Source organism: Nelusetta ayraudi, unplaced genomic scaffold (assembly GCF_046127955.1).
Source record: "Nelusetta ayraudi isolate G7.1 ecotype Tasmania unplaced genomic scaffold, CSIRO-AGI_Nayr_v1 ptg000005l, whole genome shotgun sequence".
In the NCBI taxonomy this organism is placed as follows: Eukaryota; Metazoa; Chordata; class Actinopteri; order Tetraodontiformes; family Monacanthidae; genus Nelusetta; species Nelusetta ayraudi.
In genome coordinates, this window is record NW_027466055.1 from 9,366,033 (window position 1) to 9,382,647 (window position 16,615).

At 44.3% G+C, this 16,615-nt stretch overlaps 1 long non-coding RNA gene across 1 annotated transcript in view; it reads right to left on the reverse strand.

Moving 5' to 3' along the window:
* Positions 1 to 3,444: 3,444 nt before the first annotated feature.
* Positions 3,445 to 16,615, reverse strand: part of LOC142902103 (uncharacterized) — a 62,083-nt gene continuing 48,912 nt past the window's right edge. Inside the window, exon 3 of the long non-coding RNA XR_012929048.1 lies at positions 3,445 to 3,563. This is a non-coding gene — a long non-coding RNA (uncharacterized LOC142902103). The remainder of the gene's footprint in view (positions 3,564 to 16,615) is intronic.

Genomic DNA, 16,615 nt, shown 5'->3' on the forward strand with positions numbered 1-16,615 from the left:
GGAATTAAATTTGGAAGCCATCTGCTCTGGTTAGGTCGTAACTAGACAATGGAGCATATAATGTCGGAGCCGTATAGGTAAACACAGTCATTATGTCTGGCTGAATTACTCTGCACTCAGGTGAGGCCGTCTGCCGCGCTCAGCCGGACGAGCTGGCCGCCGTGCTGTTCTATATATGGCGGAAAGCTTGGTGCGTTGAGGCGTGAAGAAGACTAGCTGAAGTTTAAAAGCAGCATCAGCATGGGGAAGAAAGAAGACTGAAGTGACAACGTGGCTCTCGGTGGTTGTAGAGCTTCGCCCACCAGCTGATCTACTGCAATGTTCATGACATTGCAACGATCTCCGGGGTTTCCAGAAAATGGCACCAAATAGAGAGACTATCCAGCGGGCGGCAGCTGTGTGGAGGACAAATGGCTGGTTGTGGCTGTCAGGGGTCAGAATGGTTCGGACTGGTTGGAGAACATTGAAAGGCAACGGGAAGTCAAATAACCACTGGTTCCATCCCACTCTGCAGAGGCTACAATCCTGGAGCAGTGGATATGCACTCAACAGCTACTTTGCAAAAGGTGCTGTGTACCTAATAAAGCGGCCAGTGGAAGTGCCAGTGATAATTCAAAGCCAAAACCATAAAAAAAAAAACAACACATTTGATTAAAGGGGAAAACCTAATAACTGCATGCTCGGCTTTCCAAAGCCATTAGCTTCACTTCACATGTCCCGCTGGAGAAGCAGCCGCCATGGAGGGGCAGGAAAGTGTCCCTTCATGTAAAACTCCAGTCCTGATTGGACATCTCCGCCTTACCTTCAAAAGCAATAAACTTGAAAAATCTCCTGTTTTTCTTCCCTTTCAGACTCTCTGTGCTTCTGTGCTTGTTTTCTGATGATTTGATTGTTAAATTGGCACAAAGACTTGAGCATAATAATGGACATGGTGTAAACTCGCTGTTAACTGCCAGATCAGTCCAGATCCGCTTATTTTTCTGCCAATTATTTGCCCGTCAAGCAGAACGGCAACGCTGGGAGATCGGAGGGACGTGGGCGGAGGATCTCATCGAGATGGTGACGAAGAGAAAGGTGGTGAAAAATCCAACGGCTAACAAAGGCAACAACTCTACCTTCTACCTGCGTGTCATTTGTAGCATGACGCAAATCAACATTTTCTTTTTCTTTTTTTCTAAAGTAACATTTCATGGGACCAATTCTTGTATCGAGACTGAGGCAGATTAGGCCTCCTCTAATCCTTTGTGCAACATGAAAAGAACGTGTTAGCCAAGGACGAGGTATTTTCAGGTTTTCATCTCCGAAAGGGAAGAAAATTGCCGAGGAAAAATTGCAGCTTTTTAACATTCTGGGAAGTCAACATTGTCCAGCAATGGCCAAAAAAAATATGCTGGTTGTATTTCAGGAGGATGTGATCCTCCTAGTCATGTCTCTCACACGCTCACTCTTTTTTTTTTTTTTTTTTGCATACCAATTAGAAGGAAACATCCATTAGTCACTGCATCCAACACGTCATCGAAGCTCTTATCCATCAGCTGAAAGCTTTAAAAATGGAAACTAGGTTGCACAACCGAGCACCTCAGTTTAAACCTGTCTTTTCTATATTTGAACACCATCAAGGAGGAAAGGACCACCATTCCACCTAAAACATGTTTATCCATCCATCCACAGCCTTTTTAACCCCCCCCCCCGCAAAAGTGTGATCTCGTCAATGAATGTAGGGAGAGACTAAATTAAGGGACCTGATTTGAAGCGCCGCCACTTCACTGATAAGCTGTACCAGTGATCTGTGAGAGCTCTCGGGGTCCGCTGCGTTATGACAATACAGAGGAGCGAGGCAGATGAAAGAGAATAGCCTGGCGAGAGCAGGAATCAGTCGGGCAGAGGGAGAGGAAAAAACAATCTCGAGTCTAATTGTGTTATGCCTCACGGCGGCGGGGGACTTCAGAGGGAGGCACATTTTCCTCCCTGCACGTCGCCCGGCGCCGTCCCTCGCCCAACCTGATGACATTCATTTCCAGCCGGTGCCGGCTCCTTCTGTTCTGCCACGTCTTGCGCGGCGGACACTTTTGTCGAAGAAGTGACGGCGGCGGAAGGAAACCGTGAGTGAAAATGCAAGCGGACGTCATCGGATGACCAGGAACATGCGTCGGTGGCATTTGAGGTCGGGCGTTTTAGCATGTTGACTGGATGTGCTTGACACCTTCCGAGTCATTCTATGTCATCGCTGCCCTTTGGAACGTTTAAAAAAAAAAAAAAAAAAAAATTGTCACTTTGATGCGTTGGACCGTTTGGTCACATCGAGCCGGCGAACTCATTATCCTTTTGTCGACAAAGAAACAAGGTGAGGCTCCAGGAAATCCTATCGTTCATGGCGTAAACTTCTTGGCTCGGCTGTCTTAGCCTTGGATGACAGAAATATGTCTGTGTAGGTTCTCAGTCGTCCAAGTCATTGTAGTGTTTCAGGACTAAAGAAGCTTTTTAGATGAAAAGTAAAATCTTGTTTTAATGATTCCAACCTGACATAATTATAATTTATAAATGTAATTTGTATTATTGGTGCATTGATTGGTATATTATCTGATCAAATATTTTTGTATTTTTGATGGTAGGTTGCAAGAGATACATGGCAGTACTCTGTGTTAAGATCAGTTCTGCTTAGTCAAGGCTGCTAACTCCTTCCTTTAAAAGATGAAGATGAAAAATGCTCCAAAAATGAAAAAAAAAAAAAGCAATAGCTCAAAATGTGGAACTGAAGATTCAAAACATCCAAAGCGGTGGAAAAGTAGTGATGGCACTGCAGAAGTGAGTGTCTTTGTAACTTGAATATCATGATGTTGAAATTTGGGATACATTTTTGTGAGTTCACACATAGTTTTGTTGGACCCACAATTTTTCTTCAAACGGTGTTTAAGAATTTTCCCCCGACAACCTAAAAATGTGTTGATGTTCAGTGATCAGCATGAGCAATGTTGTCTATATTGAAGACGCTCTATGTTGGAAATTAGGCTGTATGAATTGAATGAAGCTAAAGGGCTTTAATTCTGTCATCCAACTGACTAGTAGTTATTGACACAGTGGCACATTGGTGTACACATTAAGGATGCAGCTTGTCTGCTGAAATCTAGTTTCTGCAGCAATGACGGAAACTTTGTGCACGCTGAACACGCTGTCAAAACTCTTTCTTGCATTTGCTGGTTTTTTTTGTTTTTGTTTTTTTCGATGACTACGATGCAACACCTTGACGTCCTGGCAACACTGTGCTCGGTTAGTGTTGTCTCCAGTGTCACCCCCGACCTTCTCTGCCACACTAGCAAACCTCTCTGTAAACTCGCTCGGCCTTTATTTGGGGATATTTTCTGGTCGATGGATGTGAAAGGAGTGAGGATTTTGAGAGAAACGAAAAAAAAAAGAAGAAGAAGTTTTCACCACTGCAGGCAGACGTAAATACGTGTTGACATACCTGCAGGGCTTCCCAATGTCAGACGTCCATATGCTGCTTCAGAGGCAGAGAAGTCCGATCCGCCAGTGTCACTATATTCACGGCTAACTCACTGCAGGGTCTGCGGAGAAAGAAGAAGAAACATAATAAGAGCGGACACTCACAAGAGTGATTCCAAACTGAAGACAGTGGTGCATTCAGGAAACATCAGTTCCAGTCAGCACATTGCATTAAGATCGGAGAAACAATGCCGGGCAGGAGGCGTACACCATCTTCTGTGCCATAGTAACATGCATGCGGGCCTCCCGCATAGCAGCGAAGACATGACTGCATGGGGTGCAATTTATCAAGCTGAGCAATAACGGCGATGACTTTTCAAGACTTTGGGCCAATTCCAATTCCTCCCTTAACTCCTCAATCTCAACCCTCGCCCTTAACCCTCAATCTTTGGCCCTCAATCTTGACCCTCAAAAATAAGGGCTTAGAAATGGGACACCCCTTAAGTGCAGTTACGTCTTCAGACTGTGGGGGGCGGCCTTACGCCAAAGCTACGTCCAGTCTGTCAAGAAGACGACAACGACGAAGAAGAAGGAGAAAAAGAAAAAGACGGCGAAAAAGGAAGAAATCCTCCTTTTGGAATTGGAATTCAGCCTTTTTCTTAAATGTTCTCCACTTGGTGTTAATAGAATAGGTGGGATGGAAGTCGTGCCTCTGGTGGGAGGCAATTAGTTACTCAGATGCTACTGAGAGTTTAGCTGTGTCTCGGTTTCCCGCTGATACACGGGGCAACATTAGCCACATGAGACCATGATGTGATAGTTAAATAAAATAGAAAGAAAGAAAGACAGAAAGAAAAAGATTTAAAGAAAAAAAAAATTGATTAAGTCACAAAAAAACAAAAGCAAATGTGTGTCTTTACTACCAACATGTTGTGCCACCCTGTGTTCACAGCAGTGAGGATGAACATGAGCGTCTCTTGCAATATGCTAAAGCAGCTACAAAGATGATTCCATGCAAATGGATGAACATGGCAGCAATTAGGGACATGCATGCTGTATATCTCTATCTATATCTCTATCTCCCTAGTGAGAACTTCATATATGATGACACTGTCTGATTTGTACCTCCACCCCGCCTTCGAGGACCTTGGCAGACAGATCTAGGGCCATTCTCCGTCACTCACCATACGTCCCTGAGTATTTTCCTTTTATTTTCAAAAACCCCTTATTATCACTCATTATTATTGAGCCAAGTCAATTCATTCAGTTGTACCTGAAAATATTACTTAGATTTACTCATGACTAATGTTTGTTAAAACCAATTTTAGAGCTTTCAAATCTACTCAATTTCTTTTAGTGTAAAAATGTTTCACTTATTTTATGAAGTAATATGCAGTATTACTTTTTTGAGTGCACCTTTAGCAGGAGATGTTTTGGCCGCTTGTGGGCCTCACCTGCAGCCACAAATTAACTGTAACTTCACACCCGAAAGAGCCGTTCTGAAACCCGAACGCGCACGACAGGATGCGTGGGCAGCTCGAGCTCCACGGCGAACAAACGGGCGAGATCTTCCACCCGAGCTTCCCGCGCTGCTATTTTCATCCCACCCACTGTTCAGCCTAATCCGCAGCGGGAGGATTTGAGCGCCGCGCTACCGAGCAATTGTGCCGCAGCAAGAAAGGGGGGAGAAAAAAAATGGGGGGGGACTGAGCGCGGCTTAATTGGAGCACAGACTTAATGAGGGTCTCTCGAGGATTATCATCCGTGGCTTAGACGCAGCCCAGGTAGCGGCGGACACGGTCAAAGGGATCAGCTCACCGCCGCCCAAATTGACGTGACAGTTTCAGAGCTACAACTGCACCGATAGGTTCTTTAACTTTTGAATTAAATAAAAAATAAATAAATAAATAAATAAATGTTTTCTTTTCTTTTATGTAAATCCCCTTGGGAGCGCCGGATAAAGTGAACAGAAATCCAAGGAAATGTGACACAAGACCAACAGCAGGAGGAACATAATGGAGTGTTTATTCAGTAATCTGGCCACACTTGATCTTTGAGCAACCTCACTTGTGGGGAAAAATAAATGAAAAATGTTCTTGCCTATAAATAACTCAATTATCTACAGAATATTATAATGCTGTGACTGCTGTTTTTTCTGCATTGATGCAATCAAGGTTAATTGGAATTACTTGGACCAAAGGGTTTTATAATGGGAAGCAAATGGCTTCAAACCAAGATGCTGCGCAGTATAACAGGATTGTGTGGCTTATGTTAAAAGTACTAACTGTTGATTTGAGGTAAACTTCCAATGCACTGCTAATTGCTGGATATCCATTAGAGGAAACAAAAAATACAAAAAACAAAAACAAAACAAAACATGAAGCCCGGTGTTAAAATGAATTCTTTTGTTTTTTTTTTAAATAAAACGGCAGTAAACTGTTATGATTGGGATTAAAAAAAATAAATGCCTTTGGCCTTTTTGTGGGATTTAGTTGCTTTTGATGCTTGAACAAAGCAGAATTGTTCATGAAATATTGCAACTATTTGGCTATTATTCGGTTTCACTGCATCCACATTTCACTCTCTTGTTCCTCAGAGCAATTTTGCCCTTTTTTTTTTGAGAGACAAAAAAAAACAACAACAACAAAAAACAACAACACGCTGCATTGAACACCCAATGGCGCGGTGGCTGTGCCGGTGGAGCAGGAGGAGAATGGCTACCTCTCGGAGCAGTTTATTTCTGGGAGAAGACCGTCTCCACTTGACAGCCGCAGATCAGATATGACTGACCAAGATAAATGGTCGGGCTCTGAAGTCAGATCAATTCAATCTAGAGACTGTCCTCGGCAGGAACAGAGAGGGCAGACTGTCAACAAGGCTCAGCTCCCTCCAATTCTCACTCAACGTCAATTTGGTCTCTGGGTGGCGCAAGGCGAAGGGAAAAAATAAATAAATAAATAAAGTCGGGACGGCGGACGCGGCAAATTGTCGGAGTGAAATGGGCTTGATTGCCAGATGGTTAGTTTGCCTCGGTTGTCACATGGCAGCCAACGCGAGCTCACATTCACCCTGCTGGATATCTCTCGCTCGCCCTCGCTCTCTCGCTCATGGATTATTTGACATTCTATTGCAGCCGAGTTTCAGGGTCTGAGCTCAGCCACATTCACTCGTCACCAGGCAAGTTCACACCTCGGGCGCCAATTTCCTTATAAGGCAGAGCGGCGGGGGGAGGGGCGTCGGGGGGTGGACAGCGAGCCGGTCGAAACTCTGTGCGTCGGATTCAGCTGATGTCACAACACGGCAAAGGAGGCTTTTAAGAGCTCCGTGGCATTGATCCAAAGCTCAATTAAGTCACATGTTTAACAAGGAGCACTGGCGGCCAATTTTTCGGAGCCACAAGCGCGTGACCGACAACAACTTCCAAGTCACATGTCAACAGCGACTGTGGTGCGGAAACGGCCTTATTTTCTACAGCGCCTTCCAACGACCACGCGTGCAAGCATTCCGAGGGTGAGCTGGAAGGCACCGTTCCAGTCGGTGGCCGGCTACACGTGAGTGGCGGTCAGTCGAAGTCCGAAAGGGTCGAGATCCGTAGTCGGTAATGGGCTGTGTGGTCCGTTGGTGAAAATATTTGTTTCCTTTGGCGGAGGTCAATCAATGAATAGTAAAACAAATAAATAAATGAATCACATTAAAAAAAACAACAATTTTTTCCCTCATTACCAGAGAGCGCCCCCTAGCAGTCAAGGAATTCTGTACAACACTCCTGTCATAGCCTCATTACCTCTGGATTGTCTTAATTTAAGGTGAAATCACAATTTGAGTTAGCGCTTTAGCAGACTATGCTATCAACGTGGAGGAGAGCAGCACACACACGACATGACGTTTGTGTTTGCGTCTAATAAGCTTAATATTACATACTGTATGTCTTCTAAACATATCATTAAAACCAACAACGCAAGCCTGCCGGTGTCTTTATCGCCGCCCGACAGCTAAGATCAAATATAGCATTTTTACTACAAAGACCTCATGTACGGATTCTCTGTTCACACCTCAGAATGTGCACGGTGTGGCGCTGCCAGCCTCTGATCCATTTTTTTTTTTTTTTCTTTTTCTTTTTTTGCCTGGAGTGGCTTTTGAAAAGTATTAGCATCTCTCCCGATCCTGCCTCCCATCTGTCTCTCATCAAAGAGAATACAGAGCAGAACGAGAGTAAAAGAGTATTAGGCGAGATCAGCTGTTTTCACTTCCTCCAGCAGTGGGGAAACATACGATTAAAAAAAACAAACACTATTAGTTCAAAAGGTCAGTAAAATGTCACAAGGAAATCATGCAGCGTACTGGATGAGGGGCTGTATGCATTATTATAGTGGGGAACAACGGCGGGGACGTCAGGAAACTGGCAATCCAGGTTTTTGAATATGATTAAGATCATTTGTACACTCAGTGGCCACTTTATTAGGTCCACCTTTCTCACACTAATTCACTCTCTTGAGGCTGAAGGTGTTGTGCATCCACAGATACTCTTCTTCTTATAACTTGTGGCTGTTCCAACTTCCTGTTACCTTTCTATGGTCCCCAACCAGTCTGACCATCCTGACCTCTGACCCCTGACATCGACAAGGCACAATTTTCTTTCACACATCTGCTGTTCACTGGTTACTCTCTCTGTTCTGGGGCCTAAAACCCTGGAGGGGTCAATTTTCTTCTTCTTTTTTTTTTTTTTTTTTATATTTTCATTTTTATAACTTTGCCTCGTTTACATGACTAAATACGTCAAAATGCTGCAGCGTGATTGGCTGCTTTCAGTGATTTGCGTTCACAAGCAATTGCACATTTCACCTTTTCTAGTGGATGCTGAGTGTCTGTGTATTGCAAATTGGTTCAAAGGCTTTGAATAAAAAAGGGGCAGCGAAGAGAAAAACCACGGTTTGACGAGAGGTTTGTTGCGTCACTGCTCGTGGCGGCACACTGCGGCTGAGTCACACTCCTTCTGTGTGTGGACGTTTGGGGACCCGAATTATGGGGGCAAGTCATGAACAATTTGCATTGGGGACTGTAACGGAGGCCCGAGTGCAGCGGCGGTTCCTGGAAGTTTATCCTCGGTGAGCCGACAGAAACGTTGGACACACTGCCAACATGTGAACCAATTGAATTATCGAGACACAGTGAGTCACTCGTCAGAAAGCGCCTGCGTGATCTCATGGCACAGTTTCCTGCGTCTGGTTCCCTTCAAAGCGGCTTTCTAAAGTGCTTTATACTGCTCCTCCTTGATCGGCTCCGGTCGCACTCTGATGATTTATTGCTGATAACTGTGGCGTGGCCGGACTTGGTGGTTTCATTTAGATAAGGACATTTCTGGAAGCGGCGGGAGATTCGATTTACGAAAAAAAAACTAAACAAAACAATGTAATATAACAATTTGGAGATAATCTGATGATGATCTTAAACATGTTTGAACAGAAGATCTTTTTTGCTTTCAGTTGTGGCTGCACAATTTCAGAAGTTCTTTATTGGTACTGTTGCTTTCAAAGATAAAATAAAACAGGATGATGAAGCGATGCAGCCGCTTATCTTGCACTCTTTCAATTTTTGTTGTGTTTCTGACAGAGTGCAAGCCTCTCAACTGTCCCCATTGTCTCTCGGGCAGGCGGGGGATGATTGTTTTTTACAAGCCTTGCAATTAGCTGAGAGAGGTGGTTTGAAACCGCCGGCTTGAAGCCCATCGCACACTGCCGCACAAGCGAAAAAAGCGAGCGCGGACTCGGCGAGCCCTGATGCGACAGCACAATCCGGAGTAACACTGCACACTTTCTCCTCTACAAGGCTGCGGCTCATAAAATAACAAGGCTGGAGAAAGACTCTCTGAACAAAGAGGAGGGGAATATCTCAAATAATCGACCACAATGACAACAACAACAACAAATAAAAAAAAAATTAAAAAAAGCCAAACACAGCAGCACATGTGCTGTCCTCTGCAGTGTATTGTGTTCACAGCAGCAGCAACAACACTTCTTTGACTGCATAATCCCACCAGCACTCGGCTAAACTGATTAGCCTTCCCATTCTTAACAGTGGGTATCCTGGCCCAATTTGTCCGGCTTGGAAGTGTTAAGCAGAGACACGTCTGCAGCGTTTCCCGGCGCCAAGTGGACATTTGCACGCATGGGGGGGGAGAAGAGAGAGGGAGAGAGAGAGAGAGAGAGAGAGAGAGAGAGAGAAAATATGAAATGGTCGGCAGCCAGGTACCGAGGAGGGATTGCATATGATCAGAAAGGATTTCGTGGAGAAGATTGAGACAAAGAGACTTATGGAAATATAGTGCTGCGTCGTGCTGGATGTCTTAATGTTTCTGAGCCGGAACGACCATGTGAGTGCTGCAGTGGTGGTGGAGGTGGTGGTGGGGTGTATCCATGTAGTCAAATATCAGACGAATTTAGTCAATTTTTGGATAATTTCTGCTGAATTTACTGTGCAGGTTTGCTCGTACTGCATCTACACCGCAGGGCAAAGCACCTGTTTAGCAGTTCTTAACATGACCATGTCGGAGAAGCTCCAGATACACAAGAACTCTGTTTTCAAGAAACAGTTTGTGTCCACCCCGTGACCCTAAATAGGAATAAGCGGGTATAGAAGATGAATGAATTCATGAGTTTGTGTCCATCCGACTCAAACTCTACCAGTAAATCCAGTTACCTCGTAAGTACAACACAATTCTGGGGCCTTTGACCTTCAATAAAAGCAGTTTTGCTCCATAAGAGGAAGAAAAAGACAATGAATTCCCAATTACCTGGAAACCCAATCAGAGCTTTTCAGTAGCTTGTGTTTTAACCATTCAAATAGATGGTTGAGATATAATAGCAGAATGATGGCACAAACAGCAAAGTAAAAAGTGTTTTTTAAAGCAAGGCTTTCACTTTAATTATCAACGTTGCTTTAATAAGCAGTGCCGGTGTGAGCTTGTAGTTCCTCCGGTGACCTCACGACCTCAGCTTCGCTCCAGAAGCTCCAGAGGCAAGCGCCGTGGGCGAGGGGTCGGCGGAGGCATAGCGTGTGGAAATCAGGGGTTCAAACGCACAAAGGCAGTCCTGCTGAAAAATGTGTGATCACGTTTCTCCCATTTACAACGTTGACCGCTGCAAGGCCACTATTCCCTGCTGCTATTTATACCTGGCGCTAGAACACAGAGCTGTGAAGAGGGATTCGGGGGATTTAACTCGGTGGTCGTCCTTCTGAATTCCTGAATGCAAAGCTTGTCTCAGTATCCCCTTTCAACAAACACATGGGTTACAGGAAGTCAGGTCGCTGGCGCCCAGCCTGCCGCACTCTGACCGATTTTCTTTTTTCTTTTTTGAGTAATTGTCAGAATTTTCCATCACTGCCAATATTGCCTTCCTAAAGGAGGAAAAAGAGACCAAAGTAACTGAGAACTAATTCAGCGTGACGGATGACATTTTGCAGGCCGTGTGCATCACTGTGGGTTTGGGACTGCAGTGAGTAATTCTTGATTAAAGGCCTCAACAAAGCTCTTCTAGAACTCTGCCCGTGAGTGGGAGCCATTAACAATTCGGCTAATCAGTTGGATTGAATCATCCATTATCCATCCATTCAGTTTCTATCACCGTGAGCCATAAGCAAACTTTGCACACAAGGCCTGGAGTGTAATCGTCTGCAAAAAATCCACCTGAAACCAGTGTAACCAACATTTTTGAACAATCAACAATTTTTTGTTTTTCAAAATGTTGCAGTATTTTCTGGAATATTCCATTAAATTAACATTTAAAAGGCTTCACCAAAGAAGAGAACAAACATCTTTGTTTCTCACCAGTTCCTTCAACCTGGGAAGAACACTGAAGAAAGTGTGCAGCCATCTTTTGGACCATACAGTGAGGTAATCTGGGCTCATCATCACGTGTCACGGTTGATGGAAAACTGAAGGAAAGCTGCCAAATTAAACCCTTTTGAGTGGACGCGAAGCCGGGCGAAGACTTTGTCTTCGGCACCTGCAAGCTGTCAAACAGGACAGGCCAATCACATGGCGCCAGCTCAAACATTCATCTCGCAGATAAAGATCTTGTCGGCGTTGGCAGAAGTGTCAAGATGTTATCCGCCTCCCCCTTTTAATTAATTTCTTTGTCTTCCTCGGCGACATGCGCGTCTTTGCCCGAGTCACGGCCAGATTCCGCAGATGTCAGACGCTGCCAGGGCGACTCAAAGTTCTTTGTCCTTAAGTCTTGAATTGATTCAGTGTGCTCCGCGGACGAGTCCCGTGCTTCCCGCCTTCCTTCCTGCCAGGTGAAAATCAATTGGCTTATCACCGCACGGCGAACTGAATTTGTGTTTGCCCGTGAAGACGCTTCTTCTGAAAGAGGCCGCTGGAGGTTAGCGTAGCGATAAAAGGAAAACTCAGCTTAGATGCGTTGCTCTGATTTTATGGCGCACACAGGCCTGTGAAGACGGTTCTCAGATTTCCGCCACGTTACCTCTTTTAAAACACGTGTGCCGAGTCTTTCACTGACACTCTGGAAAGTCTCACGTGAGCACATTTTCACTCCAAAGACACTGGAGCAAAGCGAACTGGGTCAAGAAGAGCCATTCAGCAGCGGAGAGATAATATGTTGTAATTACAAGAACACGTGAGCAGCAGACATCACAGCAAGGGGGAGAAAGAAAAGAAAAAAAACTTCACCAAGACAGAAGAACCAATGTGTTACTGTCACACAGCTCTTCCTTCCGGATTGTGACTCATCAACCCAGCCAAACCTTTATGGGTGCACACAAACCTTGTGGAATACTGCAAGTGAACTATCAATGTCACATCTAGTTTGCATCTTGGAAAAAAGAAAACTTTGATGTTGGTGGAAAAAAAAAGGTACATACATACATCAAAATGTGATGAGCCAATACTTGTACTACAATTGGTACTTGTGATTTGAAAAATTCCAGCTTGATTCACATGACTTACTTAAAAATGTTATGCCTTCCCCTTTGGGTTCATATATGCAACTGAAGGGGGTGCCACTGTTTTCGTAGTGTAAGCAATTCATTCCACGAGCGTGAATGATCATTTCATGGCGGCTCTCTGTAAATCAGCACAGACACTGGAAGAAGAGGACTTGCAGCACGATCGATTGTCTGTTTGTTCGTCAAATGGCTTAGATTTAAACAAACGGCATTACTTGGCGCAGTGTTTGTGAAACACGGCTGGCTGTTACCAATGCAGTTATTTATAGTGAGCAGTCAAGTAAATGCACGTCGTCTTATCACAAATAAACTCAAACTAAGGGTGTGACTGGATGTACCAGCAAATACAAGCCTGTGAAGCCTTCAAAACAAAAGGGAAAGCCATAGTGTCCTTTAATTAGTCTATATGGAGATATATGAAACCAAGAAAACATCGCGGACGAGACGTCATCAGCTGTCTGTCAGTACAGCAAAATGTGAATGACTGCCAGCGTGCCTGTAAATCACACTTCCTGGAAGCTAACAAACGGCAAAGGCATGTTGGCTAGCTGTCGGTTTTAGCTCCACATCCAATGTTGGCTCCATGTAAAGCTGAAGATGCTGCCTCCCTCCCTCCGAATCTCCATTTCCATTCTAGACGCATTTAATTGCGCACTTTGCAACAATTTTGGACATAAGTGTAACAAAAATGGAGAGAAAGTCCTTGATTCACGCCCCCCAGACCGCCTTTTTTTTTTTAATTGGGCAAACTATATGAAGTCACAGACTGTGAGACTGCGGAGCCTCTCGGTGCTGGAAGGAAACTCCACTTGGCAAGCGCAATGGTAACAACAGTCGTAAACAACACACCGATTGCATCATGGGACATTTGCATAAAGTCCAGTCTTTTATTGTGCCTGTTAGTATTTATGATAAATGGATGCCATTGATGCATAATGTATGAACAGCTTATGAAACTTTTCCTGCAGAGAACTGGGCATCCTGTGGCGTAAACCCGCCAAAGACACGGCTTGAGGATTTGGAGATTTCAATTCAGACGTCGGGCTGATGGAATCAACATTTTCTTGCATCTGCTCTCATTTCCCCCATTAAAAGATCTCCTGCCTGTTTCACGACTTGCTCTCTTTAATCTTGAGTCAAAAACTTTTTGCCTCTTGTTCATATGAGTTCCCTTTCATTAAACACACCGTAAATGCATTTAGCTCCAGTCTTCCTGCCTTCCTTTATCTCCTCAGTCTGCTGGGCACATCCCTGACAAGGTACTATCAGGACGTGGTAAAGGCTTTTCTTGACAAGAACCTTAAACTGTGGATCGATGTGGGATTGGATCTCTCGGGCACCAAAACAAAAAAGAAAAGAAAGCCACCTGCTAACCTGGCACACATCCAGAAACGCTGCCTTTATGCTCTACCAGTTGTGGAGATTCATTTATTCATTTATTTTGCAACCATCATAGACACTCATGAAATGCAAAAATCCATTTTAGTTTTCAGTATCACTATATGTCGCATCCGTAAATTCAACACTGAAATAATGATTCTTGTCTGCAGTTATTAGTTGCATATCATTCAATTTTCAACGTTTCCATAAATGTTCTAATATTAGATTCTTCAAACTACACGTTAAAAGGTTTGATGGAAAGTGGACTGAGGAACTCCGACACCTGAGGACGAGGACAGACTGAGTCATCCTTCACCTGTCCCTATATATCCATTAACACTGCCAACACACACCATCCACCCTCCATTCATTTGGTTTACTTTGTCAAAATGTGCCTCTTATTTAGTCGGGCATCGGCCAGTGAGAAAAGGCAGCAGGACTGTGACCTTTTCTCCTGCTACTCTCTGAGTGACACGTGGGTGGGGAGGGCTTTAGTCCATCCAAATGAGGAGCCCAATTTATTTCCTGATTTGTCAGTGCTTTACTTTTCTGCCACTCTCATGCCATTTTGGCCGGGGATGCTTTACAGCAAGAAAGTATTGATCGGAACTGGGAGGACTCTAAGCTCTTTTCCATCTATTAGACGCTCGCCAGAGAAGGAAACTAATTTGTGCCGAGGACGACTTAAAGTCTTAGCCTGGGAGGCGTCTATTGTGGACTAGTAATGCAGATGGCTTTGCGAAAAGTTGTTTGTTTTGTTTTATGACAGTAATTCCAATACCAAATTGTTTCTATTTTACGACTCAAAGTTGTATGTGTGTGTATGTGTGTGTATGAGTGTATGTCTTTGTCTGTCTTTCAATGTGGCCGTGCGATGAACTGGCGACTGGTCCAGGGTTTAACCCAGCCTTCGCCCTGAGACAGCTGAGAGAGGCTCCAGCAGACCCCCACGACCCTGAGAGCAGGAGGAAGCGGGTATGGAAGGTGGATGGATTATAATGACTGGTTATACACTAATCTACATGTTGACCCCTTAGTCTAAGTCTAAATCTGCTAAATATTTGATTTGGGGCAATTTGTTCAGAGACAAGTGTTTAAATATGTCCTGTGCGTGCACCCGCTGGGGAACGTCGTCATACAGATTGTACTGACACACGGAAGTTGTGAGACATAAAACTAGTTGGTATGTTCCCTGTAACCCTCGAATTATACTAAATGCAGAACTGTAACAAAATGGCAGAATGCAACTATTCCACTGGTGCTTTGGCCACTGTTAAGAAAATGTTATATGGAGTGAAAGTAGAGGGAACTAATAATACACATTGTTCGTCGGGATGCAACCGTGATGCCACTGTTGCATTACTGTCTACATCGCATAACAATTTCAAACAATCAGGGTTTTTGAGTTATCCGAGTCTCTGAGTCAGTGAGCCAGAGTGTGTGTAAATCCCTGTGCACGCACGAGAACCCGGGGAGCCGTGCTGAAACAAGAAACCGGAGCTGTAGCTTTTCCCAAACGTCTACAACAACCATCAACTTGATTTATTTATACAAAAACCACTTCAGATAGCAGTCACACAATAGCGACTTGTCGTCCGGTCTGTTCTCCTTGGTGAACTAGCCAGCGGCAGCAGGGGCGAGCCGGCGAATGAGTCAATAGGGACGATGAGTGACGAGTGTTGAACGAGTTGGTCGATTGGGACTTGTGCATACAACATAGCGTCTATAAAAAGGAAAAGGAAAATGTTATTCTGCGATATCTGGATGTGTTTTATCGATGGCATTACCCATCAACCCCTTTACTTCTGACAAATGTTTTTGAAAAATAAATTAACTTCCGGCCTCATTGACCTGCGGGGGGCGCCACTTCGTAATGAATGTCAGAAGGTGAAGGGACGAAACAATCCGACATGCCGTCGCTTGTTCCGCTGTCGTAGCCGGAGACATATCGCTTCGGCCTGGCCTTTTGCCCAGCTGACAATCAGACCTCTGCAGAGATCATTAGGTGGTGGTGGTGGGAAGATGAAGAATAATGATGGAACCAATAACGTCCATCCCTTCATTTGGTTGCTTTGACAAGGAGGCGAACGCTCGCAACGGAGTTTGGACCCACTGTAGGCCGTGGAGAAGTGAGTCGAGCCTAATGGGCTGAGAAGAGCTCACCGAGGGACAAAAGTAAATTATGGCCCACCGTGATCAATAGCGGCGTGACTGAAAACCGATACGGCTGCGCTCCAGTTCTCATAACAACAGCAACAACGGGGAACACAGTAGTTCTTCCTCTTTATACAACCTTTGGATTTGAGCTTTTGGCTGCGCTGACTGCATCATTTAGCAGAAATAATCCCGCGGTTAAAAGCAATTTACCACATAAGATGATAAGTTGTGGAGGGGGGAAAAAAAACAGCATGGAGCAGCAGAAAAAGTCCATTACCATGCAACACTCAGGGAACTAAACCAACATTGATGTTGTAATAATCCAAAAACAACTGAAACTTGTGAGGCAGGTGGAATCAGATGGTGTGGGGGAAAAGTATTTTCTTCCAAAAACACCAATTTAAAATCAATTTAATGCAAAATTTAATGCTATGTGTTGCAATTTGAATGATTTGAAATTGTGCAAACCATTATGCTAAATTTGTTCTACTCTCACTTGATTAATTTCTTTTTCTGTCCTTGTTGTTCCTTTCGTGACATCTAGCTCTGCCATGACGACTTTGAAGTCATTATCCAGTTGAGAAGCACAATAATTCCCGGCGTTGGCTCGTTACTGGAGCGTGTTTGTCAGCTAAATTAGCCGTGCTAATTATGACTAATACAGCTGCAGCTG